We start from the raw sequence: 16,518 nt of genomic DNA on the forward strand, positions 1-16,518 counted from the left end.
CTCCTCCTCCCTCCATCCATCTCCTCCCACCTCCAGGCCTGACTGAGGATCACCTGTGAGTCTATCCCCCAACAGAGGCCCCTTGCTTGTAAAATCCAGCCGTCAGTTATCAAAGTATGGCTTCTGGCAGGGTACAGGTTGGCCTGGACTCGAGGGGGGACAAGTCAGGGTAGTCGACGCCTCCCTCGGGTTCGTACATGTCCCGACAGACGCAGTACCTTCACAGCTTATCACAGCCATCTTTAACAAACATTGAACCCAGTTCTGGTTCTAAATGATGTTTCTCTCTCTCTTTAAGGCATCATGCCTTCAAAGCTGAAATGTTTGAAATCATACAAAGATAACAAGAGACAGAATGAGACAGTATGAAATCTCAATGTGGGGCTGAGTTCAGTGGGGCTACTTGAAGAGTTTAAAATGGCAAATGGACCCGATGGTAACGCACTGCTGTTAGCTGCTCCTGCTGTTAGCTGCTCCTGCTGTTAGCTGCTCCTGCTGTTAGCTGCTCCTGCTGTTAGCTGCTCCTGCTTCAGCTCACGGGCCGTGGTCAGCTGAGACTTTATGCTGCAGGTTTCCCTGTTTCCTCACTCTTAAGTTGGCCAGCAAATCTTGGGGCTTTAGCTCGAGTCTTGCAGAGCTGTGCCTTTATTTACGGTGTTACACTCACAGTTTAAGCTAAGCTTATTCTGTATGCGTATGTTAGTCAGTGCCCACTCCTTTTATATTTAGAGTTTAGGTCAACTTTCTTAAAAAATGTATGCAAGTATGGTGACTTTTTGAACCTTTGAGCTTCCAGTCTCAAAGCTGACACTGTTATCCAGTGTGACTCAGGCTGTACGCAACAGTCCTGCATGCTTGTGCAAGTCATTCTGTTTCCAGCATATTGCTTTGGATTATGTGGGGAATTACTTGCAAGCTTTGCTTTTTGCTAAACAGCATAACCGTGTCCAAATGACCGCAATGCAAATGTGTAAGAATGTACAGCAAATACTGTAGTATGTGTACTGCAGTTCATCGTTTTCCTTGTGGCATGTCATCATGAGATTTCTGCTCTCACCAAAACTACAAACTAATTCTGAACAATCACCACCGTTATGTCCAATCACACGACTGCAGATCGCACTTCTCATGCACACACTATGAACGCTGCCTGCGCAACACCCACTTAAATACTTGTACAGATGTACACACACACACACCTACACACACACACACACACACACACACACACACACACACACACACACACACACACACACACACACACACACACACACACACACAGACCTCTACCAACCGTACCCTGCTGCTGGATCACCTCATTAACCCAGTGTTAGGTCAGGGAGTGTGGACGGATTTACTGCTGACAGAGACTTCAGCAACTGCCAGTACACACACACACACACACACACACACACACACACACACACACACACACACACACACACACACACACACACACACACACACACACACACACACACACACACACACACACACACACACTCTAATTGGATTGTAATTGGTAAATGGGTTTACCTTTTGAAACTTATGAACACAGAACAATTCATTAATGTGAGGCACAAACAGTTAATGTATGTGTATGGAAATGTGTCCCTGATGTTGGTTTGACGTGTGTGTGTGTGTGTGTCTGTGTGTGTGTGTGTTGGATGGGTGTTTACTTTGTCACTTATCTATTTACTTAAACTCCCAACAGATCCTTTAAAGCAACACACACACACACACACACACACACACACACACACACACACACACACACACACACACACACACACACACACACACACACACACTCATTCTTGTCTCTGCTGGAAGGGGAATCAATTAGTGCAAACTGAACTGTGTGTGTGTGTGTGTGTTTGTTTGGCTCGGTTAAAGCCAGTGACCTCGGCTGGTTCGTGACCCAGAAACAAAGGCTGCATTTTGCACTGGGACAGAAAATGATTTTTAACTCTTGGTGGTGATCAGAGTCACGTCGGGCCGTCTGAGTGTTCAAGACCAGACCTGATCTGTGCTCTTATTTCAGTCAAAGCAGCTACAGACACGGAAAACGTGTCCTGGGAGGCGACTGTGCTGAGAGGCCTTTGTGTCTGCAAGAGAAGGAAAATATGGACCTAATTTTAGTTTGGACAAAGTTCAGCCTGTGCTGTCTGAGCAACACGCCGTGCTAGAAAATCCTGCGCAGTGCATTTATGTAAAGTTTGTTAAAAAAAACTCAGTCACAACCCCAAACCATCAAATGAAAAGGTGGAAATCTAAAGCCCAGACTGTGGCTGGTGTTTGCCTAAACTCACAAAGCAGCAGCATGGGGCTCGCACCGCACACACACACACACACACACACACACACACACACACACACACACACACACACACACACACACACACACAGCGTATCTCCTCAGCAGAGCAGAAACCAGCTCTCGCTCTGTTTGCACTCGCTCACTATCAGCGAAGACAAACATCAAACTTGTGAACATTCACCTCAAATAAGAGACAACTCCTTCGGTCCTGAGGAGCAGTGTGGACTGGGAGTTTTACTGTTGTGCTGCAGAAAAAGCAGCTTGAATCACCCTTCAAATGATTTAGCTGAATGGGGTCGAAGGTCGCGTTAGCACTCTGTCTTGCTCCTTCTGTTTGTTTTCATGTAGGTTTTTTTTCTGGTCCTGGATTCTGAGATGTGTTTCCTCCTCTCACGTTTCGTCCCTTCACTCTTCTACGTGAGAAGGTCATCTTTGTGAAAGGACAGTAGGACAGAGCTTGACCTTGTGGAGTCGTCTGCCCTCACTTCGCCTGTAGAGCTGGAGCTGCCGTGACTGTTCACTTAAATCAATCAACAGAAAATGAAACGGCAACTATTTTTCTAATCGATGAATCGTTTCAGTCATTTTTCATTGGCTGGTTAAATTCAGGGATTCGCTGGTTTTCTTTGTCACTCCTGAGAGCAAATGAAGAGCATTTGGGTTTTTGATTGTTGTTTGGACAAAAGAAGCATGTTGAGGGCGTCACTTGGGCAATAAATAACTGGTAGATTAGTCAATAATGAAAATATTTATCCATCTGCCCTTGGAGGTGCACGTCTATGCAGTGACTTGCTGAGCACACTTCCAATAAAGGTTGAAGACAGTGGATTACCTTTGAGGTTTCTCCTGGGAGCGAACTGAGAGCAGCCTTAGACAACAAGTTCAACAGCAGTGACTACAAATCAGAACGCAGGTGAGACTCCATCAACAGAGTTAGACCAGCGGCTTGCACAGTAATGAGGACAGCGAGGAGGAATAGACTGGTTGTTCAATTAGAGGAAACAAAGTGTCATCAGTGAAAGAGCAGACTCTCAGAGGAAGTAAACGTGCACATAAAGTCCACAACTGAGAAGTAAATCTCAGCGGTAATTCAACATTAGCAGCACCCCAACAAGTGAAGTGGGTCAAAACGCGACACAATGCTTCTTTTTTAGTGCACACAAACATTTCAATTGTGTGCAAGTGTTTTTCGAGCCTCGCTGCGCTCTATGAAAAGTAACTCGACTCTGAGGGAGATAAATGTGAAGCGATGGCGACGACGTGCTCCACCGCAGACCAGGCGCTGACACACGACTCTGAAAAACGCCTCCAGGCTTGCCGGGATGTTTGGAGAAGGAACGGGAAGAAAAATGATGTTGTGTTTGTGTGGATGGATGAAGTGTGTGTACACACACACACACATGCACGACAGACTCCCACACAAGCCATAAGTCAGCTCTTTTGATTTGCGCTGATAGCATAATTAATGCTTCCTTTTCTTAAACTCGAAGACGACTTGGCTGCTTTTGAAATATTCTGGGGTTGAGTTTTCATTAAACTACGCAGAGAGATTGAGGAGAGTGAAATGAACGTGAAAATACTTGGTACAGCCACCAGAATGTCGCCAAATTCTTTTTTAATCCTCATGGAAACAGTTGGATTTAATTTGAATCTTTGAAGTATTTTGGAACTTAAATGAGTTTTAGCGGAGCTCAAGCGGCCGAGTGAACGCGATGCAACGCTTGTTTCAGATTCCTTTTGAAGATAATATCTGGTGTGTTCGATTTCATGGGAAGATATGCGACTTTTAACGAGTAAGAGCATTCTGAGGCTGAGCTGAGCAGGACAACCAAACATGGTGTTCAGTTTCTCAGCATGTGCGTTAATCACGAGTGTAAATCTGCTCAGAGGTGGAAATCAGATCGATCTGAACTGATTTCCTCACATTAGCTTTGACCACAAGGCTGTGAGCAAACACACAGGTATGCAGGCACGGAAATGCAGATGCACTTTCCTTTAGTCGCGTATGTTTTCTCATAGGTCAATGACAGCTCGACTGCAAGGAGCCCAAAGAGCTTCAGTCCCTTTGCAGAATCACCCTGAAACTAAATTATTCCACTGTTTGAGAAAATTAAGCTACTTGATCTCAACAAAGCTCAGCAAATTCACTCCGTCCTGTCATTTCAAAGATCCATTTTCATTCTAGACATCATTTCGGGGTCAGAGCCGGGTCTTCAAATGTTAACTTTTTTCAATTTCACTGCATGAAAATGTCAGTCATTTCGGTTCAGGATGACATACATAAAGTGAATTTCACAGTCGGCTGCTGGAGTTCTTGTGGTCTCAACTTGAGTTAAACTCTGTATATTGTGTCGCCTCTTTGAGGGTTTGGTAAGGACATATATCTGCTAAAAACACATTGTGCCAGAGCCCAGTGAACCGCAGACATGATTTAAAGAAAGAACTGGTTAGCTTCTCTTTAGGCTAAGCTATTGTTCAGGCTGTCAGGAAAATACGGTATGTTTGACTGAACTCAGTTTTTATTCCATGTCCACTGTGATTTGCTTACTCAGCTGTCCTGTGGGCCCACCCTGATGCGTCGTTACCCTTGAAAACCTTTCAGATAGAGTACAGACTGCACTCGTTTAAAGATCCTATCTGTCCTGGCCAGGCTGTGACTCACTCTAATGAGGCTGAGACAATATTATGAGCCAAGTCCATATAAAACAACAAGTAAAGTTAATGGTGCATTTGGTGATCTATCACCTTTAACAATTGGCAAACTATATGACTTGCAAAGAACTTTGTGGAACACCTCACATGTGCACACACAGACCTTTCCATCCCTTTGAATAATGGCAGCAGTCCCATTTTAATGAGCAGGGAGTTTAGTGAAGGCCAGAAGTCTCTGATCTGACCAGCACAGATATATTAAGTTCATTTTCTGCGATGAGGCTGTGAAATTGCTCCATCAATCTTTGCGGCCTCAGTTTGTTTAATACATCCCATCTGTTCCAGTGAGAGCAACAGTCTGGTGTGTTTTGGCCTCGTCGGAGGTGCAGAGCAGCGTTTCTGCAGCTGACTGACCTGCTGACTGCTTGTCTTGGACTTGCATTGGTCTGTCTGAGTTTATGAAGTGTCTTGGTTTAGCTCGCGGCCATCGCTATTGAACTGGTAGATTACACATAACAGACACGAAGAAATAAATACTGTCTCCTCCATAAAAGTTCAACGAAGAGTCCAGCAGGTATCAGAGTACAACTTTCTGATAGCGGACCCTCAAATGAATAATCAGTACCCTCTAATTACTGAAAGCGTTGGCTTGAAGTAAAGATCCGGTGCAAGCAAACACAACATAGACAGTTATCCTGCACAAAATGCTTGAGTGTACGTCAAAGGCAATCCAACGTTATGTTTGGCAACCAGTACCCGAAACATACACATTCCTCAACCCAAAATCATACTGAAACTGTAGGCCTTAATCAACCTGTCTACGACCTGACGAGTTTCACTCCTCTCTTTGCCTTTACACAGCAGCTGTGTGCAGCTAGCTGCTTGTTAGCAAACAGCGCTAAATGTAGTAAGAAATGTAGCATCCTGTGTCGCATTAACAGCTGCCTGCAGCTACAGAGGAGAAGCCGAGTGTTGAAGGATGAATGCGATCACTTTATGCTACTCATTCGATCTAAGTCAATCAGTAATTTGAGAGCGCCTGAAAAATAGTAGCTAGCTTGCTCCCACCCAGGTTCTGTAGCTTCCACAGTTTAACTTTGTTAATATTCAGTTTATTATTACCTTTTCTTTTCATGCACATGCACCAAACACCTCAGACCACGCACTCGTTTCCCCGCCAGCATGCATGAAAAGCTGCTGCAGCATAAGCTCTGATCCGCCTGCCCTCCGTCTGAAGTGGCTTTCAGTTCTCATCTGTGAACAAGATGTCCAAATTAAAAATACCGCGGCTCAGCCACACTTAGCTACGCCGGCTTCGGTGGGCAGAGGACGTGTCAAATGCCAAGAACCTGATTTGTCTATTAAAGTCTCTGTCTTCTGCTCTTTTTACCTTAATGCCGAGAACGTGAGCGCACTAAAAGCTGTCTGTTTCCTGAAGAGCTCAGACTTCGCTGAAGAGAGTTCTTCACTCTACAAACCTCCGAATGATGAGGGAATAACACGCGCCCTCTCGACTTTTAAGTGCTCATGGTGAACGTTCACAACAACAACAACAACGACAACAACAACAACAACAACAGCATTTTTTGTGGACACTGTTTGCTCGGTATGATGATTCTCAGCTTTCAGCATATTTTAATATTTAAGCTCCTGTTTTACAGCAAACCAAACAATCTTGCAATGTCACCCACAAACAATAAAATGCGTAGCTTTGCCCTGCATTTGCTTTTTCAGTGCGGCACCAGACGAAGCTGCTTCATTTACAGAAACACTTTCACTTCCACAGCAGTTTTATTTGAATACTTTGTTTCATACGGATCATTTAGTCCGTCCCTTTGATCTTTTCCCTTTTCGCCTCATGATTTATTGAGTTTTTTTAAGTTGCAATCGACCCATTGTTCCAGCAGTGGAGACAAATGTTGTCAAGCTCTAGAAAAATTTATTTGGTATGTTAAACTCTGCTAACTCTGCTTTAACAGCATAAACTGACTCTTGATAGTTGATTGTACTGAAGCTCTACCTGCATGAGTAATCATGACTTTGGCCCTTATCACAGCCATCTAGGCATCTCTACTTTCAAAACGCCACAAGCCTGACTCGGTCTCTGACATGTGGAGCCCGGCTGACTGTCGAAGTCGTGACCTTCACTCGCTGTCATTATGATGAACAAGTTGAGTAACAGTTGAAAGTCTTGCACAAGCCCGAACGTGCTGGTTTGATCTGTTTGTCTTTCTGCGGTGGTCCAAGCAACATCAGACGCGTCTTGGCTTCGGGCCAAGTGCAAACCATGATGAATGACAGAACGTCCTCTCTGGTGTGGCGCACGCTCAGTACGGCACATCTCTTCTTATTTGGACGATCTGGGTTGTACGTTTGAGTGACTCGGCGCTCTGTGTGCGTCTCTGCCTGCCATTCTTCTGCTTCGTCAGTTTCTTGTCGAGGTCTGTGGGTTGACTGCTCCCCCCTTTGACTCCCGACCTCTTAATCCCCCACCAGCTGCAGTGAGGCCTCCAACGAGGACTCTGCGTGTGTGTGTGTGTGTGAGACTGTCTATGCAAAATCAATGCAATGCAAGACAGTGTAGAGTGCACCGTACCTGTGTTCTGTGTGTCTCACACTCTGGTCTTTGACATATCTCATGGTGAATGTGTGTGTATCTCTGAGTACTACAACATACTGCAGTACACCACGCTTACAGGCACACAAACAGCAACAATAGCTGTTGCAAATATACTTGAGGCTGTCACTTACCAACAGATGAGTGTAACTCCTGTTCAGCTGTGCACAAACACTGTGTCCCTCTGACTTGGAGCCAAAGGAGTGAAGTGAGCCTCAGTTTGACGGGACGGTGCTGAGGCTGTGATTCAGCTGACATAACACTACCTCTGTTGATATACTTGTACTACAGCACGACTCCTTTTAGGCTGCTGGGTTCAATTAGCCGTCTTGTCTCATCAAGCAATGAATTTAACAGTCTGCAATCTATAATTTAGTTTAAATTCATTCTCTGACTTCTGAAAGAGAGGAATCCTCAAATTAAACACAGGCATGCCTGTGGCGATGCTCTCAGCAGCAACCAGCTGGAGTCTTTAATTTCAGTAATCTCATCCACCTTCATGCCCTCCCGTTGATACTCATCCAAAGAGTACCACACTATAATTAAAATCTAAATTACTCTGATCACAATATTCAATAGCTTGTCTGAATCCAATACAACAAGCCTGAGAATGGCCAAAGGCATACAGGCGCAGCTTCAACCAACCAATCAACCCACAGCTCAGTCCAACGCCCAGAGACAAGAAAGAGGAAACATCAAGCTACAACAATATCATCACGCCGGCATTTAAAAGGACAAAAGTCTGCAGCAAAGCCACCTTCATCGGACATGAGCAGAGGATGGTGTCTCAGGGGTAATGCAAAGTAAATCTGAGGAATGATGGCAGTTATGAGACAGGAGTCTTTGGTATAAATACATGTTGTGAATAAACTATGTGAACTTAGCGACCGAGCTAAGTCAGTAACTCTTTCTTGAGCGAAACACCCTGTGAACAAAACGCCCCGTGGGTGCTCAAAGGCATGATGGAGCGAAAATGGAGCGAACCGTGGAGAACGGACTGGCACTAGCATGAATGTTCACGTATTTGGACGCGGATGAACGTGCCGTGCCACTTCCTGGTGTGACTGGGCTTATGTGGCAGTTTATCACAGCACAGACGAACAACATATCAATTCTCTGACATGCTAACACCCTCCTGCCATGTCTGGACCACGTCTCACACACACCTAACATTTGTCCTCAGCGTTCATTCATTCCACATTCTTCCCGTAGTTACGCTCAGTCTGATGCATTTCGTGTTCACTGCACTCTTTTCTAAACTAATCGCATCATCTCTCTCTGCAATACACCTGAACTGTACATTTTCATGATATTCAGTTAATATTTCTGAAGAGCTGATTGATTTCCAACTCAAAAGACATCTCAGTCCACATCGTACGTTGGACTAAATGATTGAAAGGTTTTTTTACATAAACTGTTGAATGAGGTTTTGATGGCTAGATTTCTGATCCAAACTTCATGTTAAAATGCAGAAATTTGACACTCACGAATCAGCAGTTATATGTAACTTCTCTAAATAAATAACTTTCAAAACAAATTCAGCTTGTTTTAAACTGCGGGATCTGACTTCTTTGGATTAATTAGCATTATGTTAAACCGTAATCTGGCTGGTGGCTTTTAGTTTTACTGCCTTAACATCAATACAAAAATGCAAACACAGACGCAGGTTCACATGTCAAGTGTGCATGTGCACCTGAATGCAGACACACATCACATTCCCCTTCACTTCACCTGAGGCACCTGCGGCTCGACAGTCTCTCGCAGCCTGACACATGCGACGTGCTGCACACGAGCGTGGACTTGAGCGTACGCCTGCACCGTAACCAAAACCGCCGCTGAGCTTCTGTTTGTCAGGCGGCTTCTCTCTTCACCTGTTGTACCTTCAAGTGCTTCAGGACATCACAGATCCAGACCTCCACCCTTTGAAGTGCTTTGTGAGGCCCTGAAGCCCCCAGGCCACCACCCACTTCCAGACTCTGTGTGTGTGTGTGTGTGTGTGTGTGTGTGTGTGTGTGTGTGTGTGTGTGTGTGTGTGTGTGTGTGTGTGTGTGTGTGTGTGTGTGTGTGTGTGTGTGCACTATATGCCCTCAGGGATGAAAACAGAGAAAGGGGCTCAGAAAGAGGGGGCTGTAAGGTGGGGTTCTCCTAATCTACCACACCACCCCCGACACCAGCTCACGCTCACACCTCCCCTCGCCCTCAGGTATGGCTGCTGTTGGAGGACGGGGGGGGCAGAGGGACGTGTTATCATAAAGACTTCAGACAGATTAGGTGTCGAGTCGGGGTATAAAAGCTGTCTGTGTATGCAGTCCCTGCTTGTCCAGGTTCTCACAGAGCAGGAAAAACGTGTAATGTTTGGTTTCCATGTTTGTTAAATTAATGCATTTTCAGATTATGAATTCTCTGGATTTGTTTCATTCAGCAGCACATTTCAGTGGTTAAATGCGTACATCGTTTTGAAACTACTGGAATAAAAAATGTCTGAATTAATGCAAAAAGTCCGGGCATGTCTTCTTGGTTAAGCCCGACTCTGTTAAACTGGGCCTGGGAGCTACAGGGAATTAATTCTGTTAATCAAAATGTTTGTTCTGGCACAAACACAAACTGTGAAAATCAAGTCATTACAGCGTGTGTCAGTCAGAAAGGAACGCAGATGACAGCTGGCTACGTTAGCTAACTTGATTTGTGGCTGGCTGACTCAGCGATCTCTAAGTGAAGTGGGCAGACAGAAAAAGACTCGACCCGCTGACGAGCTCTCAGTTTCAGTTTGTTCATGACGTATGAAGACCGAACAACGTGCAGATTCTACTTCCCTCAGGCCGCCCCTGCTCTGTGGCCGGTAGCTAACGTTAGCTGATTCAGGAGATGCAAGTGGAGCAGATGAAGTACTTTGCTGACTTTTCTGCGGTGCTTGTGCTGAATTGTATTATTAAACTGGATGTCAGTGCTGTACTTGGCAGTATGCAAGCTGTGCAGGCTTTTATTACTAGCCTGTTTCACAACAGTCAAGCACATTAAGATTTAAAAAAAATGTAAGACTGCAATCTTGTTTTCTTGTGTAAAACTGTAAAAATTGCCCCTAAACCCGTTAAAAAGTTGTCTTCTGCTCCGTAAGACTACTGCTTCTCTCTTCTGATCAGCTGCTCTGTATGTGTTTCATATCACAACTGCTCTAAATGTACAGACAGTCTGCATAAAATGTGTGCTTTTCTTTTCACGCTTCATTAAGTGAACTGAGGGTAAACTGCTGATGTTAGGTTATCAAAAGGTCAATCGCGCTCATAGTCTCAGCCTGCCATTTCTGCATTGGGTAATCTGACCACAGACCTGCCGTTGGAGGCATCTTTCTGTCCCGGTGCCTCCTGGTACCACAGAGGAATGTTACGAGGAGTCTATATGTGTCACGCTCTTTACCTTCCTACTGAACCACTGTGTTTATACAACGCACTGTGAGGATGAGGGGGGGAAGGTACTTAGAGACACGCTTCATGTGTTAGTAAAGGAGTAGCAACCCCTAAACCCTCCCTGGGGTTGGAGGGGTGGAGGCGCGGGGTCGAGTTCTCGGAAAGTCGAGGTTCCCCTCTGGTGAGCGTGTTCAGTCTCAGCCGGTCGTGGGGTTTGAGTCTTGGATTCCTCTGGTGTCAGGAAACCTTGTAAAGACGTAACGTGAGTCTTTTTATGTTGCTGAAAACGGAAACCAAAGTTAGCAATATCTCAGCAATAACTGCCATCATTTAAATAATGTTTCATGTTAACGTTGCTTCAGGCCAGACTTGGATGAATATACAGTATGTGAAGCTGCAACAGAGAGGAGCAAAACCTCAAATACATTTAAATTCATCTGTTAAATGAGAAGAGCATACTCTGTGACTCACACCTCTGCTGCTGAAGGCAAATGCCTCAATTCGAATGATCAATTAGTTGGTCTGCCTTTGGGTTTTGGACTGTTGGCCACACTAAAGCAAATCAAACACGTCACAGTGGTGATTGGCCTTTTCTCGCTCATCAAGAGAGTAATCAATAATGAAACGCACCTCTCAACAAGTTTAGCTGGTTCATTTGGAAAAATGCATTTTCCAAATGCTTGAGCGAAAACGGAACAACGGAGGGAACAAACCATCGCCAGCATCCATTATGAAAACAGCTTGTTACTGTAAATGGCTTCAGTATGGTCGCAGAGTTCCAGGTAGGCCTGTGCATGAGCAGGAAAGCAGCCCTGAGCAGCACAATGACTGAACCGAGCACGGTGATTTATCAGCAGTCAGAGGCTTGACGCTGGACGTCCGCTCCATCTGCGCCGTCCCCGCTTCCTTAAACGCTCCCAAATGAGCCGACAAGCAGCCGGCCCACCCCGCCGATACAGCTGCACGACAGCGAGAGGACGGAAGGATCAGGACTTCTTCCACCATTTTTATGTGCAGCTTGATTTTGTGCTTAACGACAAAATGATGGAAACAACAGAAAACAGCAGTCTGACATTTTTAAACCAAAACCACTGAACACAATTAGTATTTAATTATTTCCTCTTCCATAAGGTTTTGTTAGAATAAAAATCAAACAATCCCGCTGAAACCTGGTGCAGCCTTAGCCCATTCACACAGCTTACGTCACTGTCAACTGCACTGTCATTCTTGATTCTACCACCAGGTGGCACCAAAGTGAGACATTTTCAAATATATAGCATAGCATAGCAGCTTTAAATTATGTTGTTATTAATCCTGCTTCTGCATGTGGTTCTTGTCTGATTCCTGTATGAGGCAGCACTGACATTTTACTGCCCACTGCTCCATGCCTTCTCCAGAAAGCTCCCAAAAAAAAAAAACGATGAAGAAATTAACCCTCTATAACGTGCAGACTTAGCAGCGCTCCTTTGGATTAGATTACATCCTCTTGACACCACTCGCAAAACATCTGATGGAAACACTGACATTTGCTGTGTCTTTAGCCTGGTTCTTGCAACATCTGGAATCATCAGTATCTTTAGGAATTTCATTCATATTGGCAGATTCTCCAGCACACGACTGACATCCAGTGCCGAAGCAGGAAGTAACGTGCTCTTTAGCGAAGCAGCCTGTCCGACTTTTACTCAGTTACTTCATCCTTATCATACCTTTTCCATATCGATGATGTTGCCCTGAAGCATACCATAGCTGCCATGTCCGTACTGTAGGACATATTTGATAACTGTTCACATCTGACGTTAAAACACAGATGAAGCTGCATGTAACCACGTCCAACATCAGTGTTGTGTCTGGTGACGGGGTCGAGTATCATAAGCACTTGAGTGGGAATAACTGTGACACTACTTTCCACATAAAAGAGAAATCCAGAGGAAAAATTAGGCTAGCAGCAGAAAACCAAGATGGAAAACAGACTGAACAGGAATGAGAACGAGTGCAGGAGGCTGAGGCTGGAAACGAGCCTGTCTGCAGCGGTAAAGACGTCACGTGTCATGTCAGACACAGTGGATGTGGAGAACAGGAGAGGAGGGATGGTCGAGACGACAACAGAAAGCCATCAACGCTTTGAAAGTAGTGAAAGTTTAAGAAACATGTTTGAGGAAGCAGGAATTCAGCCACAAGTGTCAGAAAATAATAACAGCCAGTTGTGTCATTGACTTTATTTCCCTATAAAATCTACCCGAGCACTGGTACAGTGACCGAGGCCTGACCTGAGGGAGGGTGTGTGTGTGTGTGTGTGTGTGTGTGTGTGTGTGTGTGTGTGTGTGTGTGTGTGTGTGTGTGTGTGTGTGTGTGTGTAACATCAGAGCACCACAGGGTACACTTAAACCCCACTGTGAGGAGGAGCTTTAAGTTGGTGTGGCTGATAACTGAAATCTCATCTACTCGCTCGCTCGCTCGCTCACACACACACACACACACACACACACACACACACACACACACACACACACACACACACACACACACACACACACACACACACACACACTACACACTACACAATCCTCGACTCCATCCTCCTCACCTTGTACCTCTTAACTTCCTTCATGGGCTTATTAACTCCCTGATTGGGGAGCTTTCCTTCAGGTTTGCCTCTATTTAGTTGTCATGGTGGCATGACCCAAACACTTATTAGCTGACCTTTGGGATTAGTCCAAGCTGGAAATGGGGGGAGGCGGGGTTAAGCCTTCACCTTGAGGTGCTCGCTGCAGCATCTCACAAAAACCTTAATTAAATTGCTGAGACACCGAGTCAGGAATGTTTGCTTTGCTCTCACTCTCTCCCATACGTACTTCGGCACATCCCTCTGACTCCACCTTTCTTTGCTTTTCCCATACTCCTCGCTGGGTTTGCTTTTCCGCTGCCAATTTTTTAATTTGGAGAGCTGATATTGTACCCAAACTCCTTACAGAGCCCCCTGACAGTGAAGGCAGCAAGCTGCAAGGTAAGGTGAAGAGAGCAGCTCATGGCTGGCAGAGCACCGTCTAGATTTAGATTTCACTGCTCGGCCGTGCTTTGCAGCACACACTGCTCATGTGCTGCCAGTGTACGCCATGAAGAGCAGGTTTACATGAAGTACGGACACGAGGAATGATCACTTTTAGTCTTTTTATCTTCTTTTCAACATGTAAACATGATTTTATTGTCTGTAAGTGCACAATTCACCGCTGTCCTCAACCAAAGAAGATAAAAGCGAGGACTTCTCCTGCACATGCAGATATCAGCATATTGTTTGCATTACTTCTTCCATTAATGATTCATCTCCCAAGTATTGTTCAGATTAATCAATGAATGTTTCACTCTTTTAAATGACAGAAAACTGTGATAAATGCAGTTTCAGTTACGTCTTCAGTTTCCTTCAACAGACTCATTTTAATTGTAGGCTGTAATCATTTCAGCGTTGATCACAGCCGGTTTAGTCTCTAAGCCTCTGCTGTAATATAACATTAGATCCTTAAGGCCAATGAAATTATTTTCATTGTTAATTAATTTAACAATTATTTTCTTAATCCATTCTTATAAAATGTCAGAAAAATGTCAATTTTCCAAAGCAAAAAGCAACAAATCTGCTTGGAAAAAACGACTAATCGGTTTGCTCTGTGCTTTGTCAGCTGGCTCATCAACGGACTGACTGAGCTTCATAAAAAACTAATACAGAGCATACAGGCTGTACATGTGCGCAAACCTTGACGCGCAGAACCGCACTTGCAGAAGTAACACTACACTATAATGTGACCCATTGCACCCGCAGACAGCCAGCATGTCCCAAAGGGAATATCTTTATTTGTCTCTGAGGATCAGCAGCCAATCACGCAGATTAAAGGCTGCCATCTGAGGTGAAAGCGAACAGCCCGAGGTGAGACAAACCATGGCGGGGCAGATAACGACCCCTAATCCGATACATTCGACACGAACGCGGTCTGAAGAAACGACAGCGATAAGAGCTAATCCCGTTTCCACGTCCCTCTGCGGGAGACACTGCTCTCAGTGTCTCTCCTGTCCGTGCGCCCCCCTGAGCGCGTCTGGCCCGCAGATCCTGACCCGAGATAGTGACCCGTGCGCCGGGAGAGGAATGCGAGGATACGCCGGCAAAGTCACCGTCCACAAGGGAAGCTTTGACATGTGAGTGCAGGCACGAACAGAAGCTGAGGCTGGATCAATTACCACAGTCTCTCCGAGCGTCACAGTCTACAGAACGACCGATTCACTCAGTGGTTGTAATCGATAACACCGCATCCGACAGACCTCGAGCACACAGAGGAGTTCTCTCAATGTTAATTCAGCAAAGGCGCATAGACCTCATCTGAGCAGCTCAGAGCTGTTGATCTGTTCAGTCATTCGCACTGTGCACAGAAATGAGTTTTAAAGTGTTTAAATCACAGTGAAGGTCAGCATGAGAGGCGCGGGGGAAGCTCACCTTGCTAAAGTAATCCAAAGTCCGCGGGAATGCGCTCCAGCAGCTTCTGCCCAGACTTTTTATCCACTTTGTCAGCGTGTCTCTGTGCGAAGCCCGCGCCCGTTCAAAAGCTTCTCCTGGCACCGCAGCAGAGCTCAGTCCACGCGGAGTTTCAGCCGAAAGGTGTATCACCGCAGCGCGCTCGCTCGCTCCGCCGTCTGTGGAGAGCCGGTCCGCCTGCGTTCAGGGGCGCACACACCGCTCAACAATAGCACTCATTGAAGGAAAAGGAGGCGAGCACTTAAACAAGCTGGGGGAGTGGGAGGTACCGTGTGAAGGCGGAGCGCGCGGCCGTGCGCGTCCGCGAGGCGGGCTGCACCTGCAAAACAGATCTGTAGCAGGAAAGATGGTTCATCCTGCACCCCAGAGACACACGTTTGCACAAATTCAATTCACAAGGTTATGTTAGACCTCCTCACTGTAAGATTTACAAGATGTGCGCACGACTTCCATCAACTGCAATCTTCTCATTTCTGTAAACCGGTCGTGTCGTATCTGCCTGTGTATTGTGCAGCATGCAGTTCTGTAGGCCTCATGCTAAAGCTGTGGTTTGAATTGATTCAGGGTTCAGAGTTTTGTTCAAGGACGCTTGAGGAGTGATCACGTGCATTTTGGAGCACTTCATTAAAGCTCTGGAGTGAATCTCTTTAAAGCTGCATTAACTGATTTTTTGGCCACTTGGGGGCACTGTTACAAACTGTAAACACAGCACTGATCTATTATCACCTTATGAAGCTGATATGGTCTTTTTCTTTTCTTTTTAATGCATTTTAGCAACATTAGCATTCATTTAGAGATGTGTTTCTGTCCCTCTGGTGCGACTGACTGGATCTGAGGGAAAAGTCTGACTGTTCAGCTGTTAAATGCTCCACCGTGTTCACCAGCTAATCGCTGTAATTTTGTCTTTCTGTTGTTTAGTGCTGGGCTGGTGGGGTACAGAGGGGTTTATCTGACATTTTTAGCTGAAAAGAGCTGCCTGCTGTGTCTGTGTCTAAATGATACCTGA

General features: G+C 45.5%; 1 protein-coding gene across 1 annotated transcript in view; it reads right to left on the reverse strand.

Annotated features, from left to right (window-relative positions):
* Nucleotides 1-15,629, reverse strand: part of LOC139338417 (vasorin-like) — a 30,479-nt gene extending 14,850 nt beyond the window's left edge. Inside the window, exon 1 of the mRNA XM_070973393.1 lies at nt 15,474-15,629. The gene's annotated coding sequence lies outside the window, so the exon portion shown is untranslated. The remainder of the gene's footprint in view (nt 1-15,473) is intronic.
* Between the last annotated feature and the right edge of the window lie 889 nt (nt 15,630-16,518).

The sequence above is a fragment of the Chaetodon trifascialis genome, chromosome 2, assembly GCF_039877785.1.
Source record: "Chaetodon trifascialis isolate fChaTrf1 chromosome 2, fChaTrf1.hap1, whole genome shotgun sequence".
In the NCBI taxonomy this organism is placed as follows: Eukaryota; Metazoa; Chordata; class Actinopteri; order Chaetodontiformes; family Chaetodontidae; genus Chaetodon; species Chaetodon trifascialis.